The 5,598-nt window shown below is 50.9% G+C and overlaps 1 protein-coding gene and 1 long non-coding RNA gene across 9 annotated transcripts in view; one reads left to right on the top strand and one right to left on the bottom strand.

Moving 5' to 3' along the window:
• Positions 1-776, bottom strand: part of GTF2I (general transcription factor IIi) — a 109,624-nt gene extending 108,848 nt beyond the window's left edge. For 2 of the 8 annotated variants that reach the window (XM_040456183.1, XM_040456184.1), the window contains exon 1: positions 445-763. The gene's annotated coding sequence lies outside the window, so the exon portion shown is untranslated. Of the gene's footprint in view, positions 1-444 lie in introns of all 8 variants that reach the window. The other 6 variants (XM_040456185.1, XM_040456186.1, XM_040456180.1 and 3 more) reach the window with 4 other exon arrangements.
• Positions 777-921: 145 nt separating this feature from the next.
• LOC121017756 (uncharacterized) overlaps positions 922-5,598 on the top strand; it is a 39,625-nt gene continuing 34,948 nt past the window's right edge. The window contains exon 1 of the long non-coding RNA XR_005784884.1: positions 922-2,335. This is a non-coding gene — a long non-coding RNA (uncharacterized LOC121017756). The remainder of the gene's footprint in view (positions 2,336-5,598) is intronic.

The following is a 5,598-nucleotide window of genomic DNA, read 5'->3' as shown; positions in this document are numbered from 1 at the left end:
CCGGCGCGTCTGCTGCCCGGGCGCACGAGCCCCGGAGACACCAGGCCGAGCGCGACCCCACGGCTCGGGCCTGGCACCGCGCGCGCACCCGCACCGCCCGAGATGGCCAATCAGCGGCCGGGCATGCGCAGCCCGCAGGCTCGCTCGCGCGCGGGCCTCACGCGTGAGGCCCCCCCCCCGCAGCGCCAGCGCGCGCGCCCCTCCCCCACGCGCACCCAGGCGCGCGCGTGCAACTGTCGTCCCCCGCGACCGCGTCTGCTCCTGCCCCACCCCCACGCCGGCTGGCCGGGTGGTTGGGGGGGGTGGTCGGGTACCCCCACACTGCCGCCGACGACCCCCAGACCCCAGTGTGTGCAGGCCCCGGAGGGGGCGCGTCTCAAATAAAGGCCCTACTCGCGATGGCAACCGGGGCGGGGGACGGGGGATGAGGCTACAGGGACTCACCCGAGTGCAGCCGCCTCCAGGCAGCGCCGGGGCCGGGGGAGCAGAAGGGAAGCGAGTGTGGGCCGCGCGAGAGCTGCAGCCGCGGCGGAGCAGCTTCAGGCTGAGGCGATTTGGCGAGCGGGCAGGAGGTGAGAGGGCGAGGGGCCCGGGCGTCTCGGCCGAGCTCCTGTCACCGCCGCATGGCCGCCCCGGCAGGGCCTCGCTCAGCACCTAGATCCGATCACAGGGGACCGAGGGAGAGGCCGGGGTAACCGCGGCAGGCGGGCGGCCTCAGCTAGAGAGCGCGTGCGGGGAAGCGGGGGGGCGATCGGTGGCCCCTTTTCTCTGCTCTCCGAGCTTCTCTCTCACCCTCCTCCTCCTCCTTTTTTTTTTTTTTTTTTTTTGTTCCTCGAAGGCGCGCTGCGCGTGCGCACCCGCAGCGCCGCCCAGCGGGAGTTGTAGTTTCTGATCGGTCCCCACCAACGCGACGGCGGGGGCGGTGGACTACGACTCCCAGGAAGCCTCGCGCGGGCGAGCCCCGAACCCGAGGACGCGGCGAGCGCGGCGCCCGGCCCTCTCCGGCAAGGACTGTCAATGGAGGCGCGGGTGGTGGGAGCAAGAACATGGCTGCACCTGGGGCCTGCGCGGCCGCCTGGGTGGGGGAGGGGAGCCGGGGCACGGGGGCGCAAATCTAGGCCGGGGGTAGCCCCCGCCCCCTCACTGCCCCGATGCAGCCGGCCTCAGCCACCGTCCAGGACTCGCACCCACTCTTGCACCCCCGATTCCCTGCCGATTGCGAGGCCGGAACTCGGCAGAGGCCGGGGAGCCCCAGCCGGCCTGCCGCTCTCGGTGCTCCGCCAAGGGACTTCCTCCGCGCCGCACCACCCTTCGGGACACAAAGAACTTCTGTTAGTTTTGAAAAGCTTGCCTCAAAAGCGTCTGAAAGAGACTGTTGCCCCAACTTTGGACGGGCGACGGGAGGGGACTCTCCTGTTTTTATTTACCGCCCCTCACCCCAGGCTTGCCTTCCTCACGCCCCCTCACTCAACATTTAGAAGGAAAGTTGAGGGAAAGCCACCGAGTGAGAGCAGAAAACCTGCCGTGTAGCCCGTTTTGTTCTGTCAACCGCGAAGAAAGGTTACCGAAACCTCTCCCCCCGCGACTAATTCTTTTGCTTCTCAACTTGAGCTCTCGAATTTCGAAAAGGATGAGACATTGCTGTTCACCTAAGCGAAACTCCAAAGTTTACCAAACTCGAGCCCCGAGGGCTTAGACAGTTCTGTAAAGCACAAGATCGAGTGATTTTGCGATTTTTACCCCCCAGCGGAGACGGGGGGGACCACGCCGGCCATCCTCCCCCTCCCCCTCCTCCTCGGTAGGTGGCGACCACGGCGCTTTTTCCAGCCTTTGTCGCTGGAAAGAAAACTTTCCGAGCAGCCAGGCTTTTGATGTAGGTCCAAGACCTTCCCTTTGACTCTTCGTTCCAGATTGGCGTTCCCCATCTTTCTTGCAATAGACCGCACCCATAAGGCAGCCGAATCTAGAATTTCCATGCTGGGATTCTTTAAGATAGAGGGAGACTTTAAAGATCCCTGCAGAAGCGGTCCGATGGCAGATTTCCACATTTTTACGATTTCCCCTGCAACGTTTTTACAGGCATTTTGTCCCCGCCTAACCCGATTGTGACTCTCCTTTGTCGAGTCTCTCCAAAGCGTTCATTTCGTTTTCATGAAAAGTTTTCTTTTTGCACTCGTATTTCATTAACGTACTGGACTATTAAATTCCGTATTCCCAGTAGCACGTAAAAGTGACATCTATGTAAGGAACAAACCAAATTTTGAGAAAGTCTGCAATTGAGCTGATGGGAGCAGTCAGCCTTCCAGGGACAAACATTCAGCCGCTGTGAGCACCGGTGAGTACGTTTTATGCGGCCGCAGTCTTAGATGGTTTCCTGAGGACACTGGATGTTGAGGACAGTGAAGGAAGGATTCACTGGGTGAAATGTCATGAAGTAGCATTTGGGAGTGTTAGAAAGTGAGTTAGTTGGTAAGGCTAAAAAAAAAAAAAGTTCATTTGGCCAAGATCATGCCTGTCACCATTAAAAACTTGTTTGGGAGATAGCCCCTCGCTTCTATGCATTGAACACTTCAGTGTGGAATTTTGAAACTGCTGCTTCATGAACAACTCCCAACTTCTTTGAGGGTGAGGCAGTTCCTAAAAACTCTTAAATCCTGGGGCGCCTGGGTGGCTCAGTCGGTTGAGTGACCGACTTCGGCTCAGGTCATGATCTCACGGTTTGTGAGTTCGATCCCCGCATCAGGCTCTGTGCTGACAGCTCGGAGCTCGGAGCCTGGAACCTGCTTCCGATTCTGTGTCTCCCTCTCTCTCTGCCTCTCCCCCACTCATGCTCTGTCTCTCTCTGTCTCAGAAATAAAAAGACAAAAAAAAAAAAAAAAAAGATTTAAAAAATAAATACATACATACATAAAAATTCTTAAATCCTAAAACACTTTCTCAAGCTTTAGCTAGCTTTGAATTGCCTCTAGATAGAAAGCTGGCCCTTTTGGGACAACGAACAGCGTATGGAATGGTGTGTGGTTTGAAGGGTGTGTGGAGGCCAACTCTTTTTTCTTTTTTTTTTTTTCTTAATCTGCCTACTGTTGTTGGGGGCTGTACCCCTCACATTTCTGTCTTATAGTCACGGATACACTTTTATGGTCTTTCCGAAGGCCTGGCTCACCACCTTGGCACTTACCGTTACACTTGTTCCTTTTTGTTGTCCATTCGGTCCCTCTCCTCGGGGACAGGTGCTGTGTTCATTGTGATTGTGGTGATGAGCCACTGAATACCATCTCAGCACCTCGAGTTGTTTTTCCATAGGATCAAATTGCTGGTTTGGGGGGTTGTGCAGCAGATGGGAAAAAAAAAAACAAAAACCACGACTTGTGTTTAGGGGTGGAATCCTTTGTTAAGTTGCACTCAGCTCACTGTGTTCAGAATCACACTCAGCATAGCAAGATGTGCATGCTAAGCTTGATGCGCAGCTCTTGGATCGTGCTCACTTAAGACCAAAGGGCACAGAAGCCAACAGGTGGCAGAACCTTGCGTGTTATTTATTTTGGATTTTTTCAAATATTTCTCTTTTTAACGTTTAACCTGGTGTGTGCAGATGAGTATCCATATAGCATGACTCCGTCCTACTGAATACCTGAGAGACAAAAGCCAAGTCTAATGGGCCTTGGCCAGTCAAGAGATGGATCTAGACCAGCTGTGAACTCTTACAGCAAGCACAAATGCATTTTCATATAGACTGGGTTTACAGCCTTGTTGACTGCTTTTTTTTTTTTTTTTTTTTTTTAGGTTTATTTATTTTGAGAGAGACAGCTTGAGTGGGGAAGGGGCAGAGAGAAAGAGGGAGAGACAGAATCCCAGGCAGGCTCCATGCTACCTGCGTAGAGCACGATGTGGGACTTGAAGTCACAAAAGCGCGAGAGCATGACCTGAGCCAAAACCAAGAGTTGGATGCTTAACCGACAGAGTCATCAGGAGCCCCCGCTACATTTAAATAGCAAGTGGTAATGTCTGAATGTGTTCACCAGTCTTTAAAAAAAAATGATCAGGGGCGCCTGGGTGGCTCAGTTGGTTCAGGGGCCAACTTCGGCTCAGGTCATGATCTCGCAGTTCATGAGTTCAAGCCCCGCAGCAGGCTCTGTGCTGACAGCTGGAGCCTGCTTCAGCTTCTGTGTCTCCCTCTCTCTCTCTGCCCTTCCACCGCTCTCTCTCTCGCTCTCTCTCTCTCCTTCTTAAAAGTAAATAAACATTTAAAAGTAAAAAAATAATCACATTCTTCTGGGGTTTTTAATGCTTGGTATCAGAAGTCTGCCTTCTCCATTAGCATGGGACTATTTGACATGGACCCACCCTGGATAGGAAACCCTGACCTCCCATGCCGACAGAACCATGCTCACGCCACTTGCTCAAGGTTACCGTTGTTGAGAGATCATTTAATACTCTTTTTAAAGATACTCTTTTGAATCCAAACTGCATAAGTTAATCTTTCTGTGACTCTGTCATGAATTTTCGATCGTCCAAAACGGTCATTCTAAGCAAAAGTTGAAGTGCTCTTGACATACCCATTTTTCACAACACACCCAGTCTTTTGTTTGTGTGTTTGTTTGTTTGTTTAAAGATCTATTTTTAATTTTCAAGTAATATCTACACCCATCCTGGAGCTCAAACCCACAAGCCTGAGATCAAAAGTCCCGTGCTCTACCAACCGAGCTAGCCAGGCTCCCCAGTCTCTTTTTCTAATATTTTATTTTATCGTATTTTTATTGAAATACAGTGGACACAATTTACATTAGTTTCAGGAATACATCCAGGCTTTTCATTGAAACTAAACAGACGTCTTTTTTCCCATAACAGCCCCGATGCAGGCCCAATATCTTCTGGGTCCAGTTTCTTGGTTTTTCTTTACAGTATGCATAAGCACTGTTTATTGAGAGAATGGGCCATAAAATATATTTCATTTGTAAGGTGCCAGTGTGATCTTTTATATCAATGTTCTCAATTAGGATTTGTACAACTCTATCCAAATCACATAGGTTGGGCCACAGTGACATCGTTAGATTTTGGAGGGTATCTCCCTGTTAGAAGATAAATCCTTCATTATTACAAGGATACTTTTTTTTTTTTTTTTTAAGTTTGTTTACTTCTTGAGAGAGAGAGTGTAAGTGGGGTAGGGGGCAGAGAGAGAGGGAAAGAGAGAGTTCCAAGTAGATTGTCAGCTCAGAGCCTGATGTGGGGCTTGAACCCATGAACCACTAGATCACAACCTGAGCCAAAGTCAGGTGCTTAACCAACTGAGCCACCCAGGCACCCTACAAAGATACTTTTTTTTAACTGATTCTAAACCACTGTTTTTGAACAGTTTTCTGTTTGGATAATTTGAATATTTAGAATGCTAGATAAATGACCTTTTATCAGAACTCTTTCAAAAGTGGAAAACAAAAACAAAAACTAGATCCGAGCTATAATTTATTCATAACAATTAATAATGTAGATGTGATCTAAACCGACCTTCCAGCTCTTGCTGTGTCTTTTGTGCAAGCACCTGCCCTATGCAATAAACCTACTATCTGTGTAAAACTTGTTGAAATAAAGATACGGGGGGGG

The sequence above is a fragment of the Herpailurus yagouaroundi genome, unplaced genomic scaffold, assembly GCF_014898765.1.
Source record: "Herpailurus yagouaroundi ecotype Mexico unplaced genomic scaffold, PumYag 216, whole genome shotgun sequence".
NCBI classification, from domain to species: domain Eukaryota; kingdom Metazoa; phylum Chordata; class Mammalia; order Carnivora; family Felidae; genus Herpailurus; species Herpailurus yagouaroundi.
Note: the sequence above shows the minus strand (reverse complement) of the source record. Positions and strands in the feature narration are given on the sequence as shown.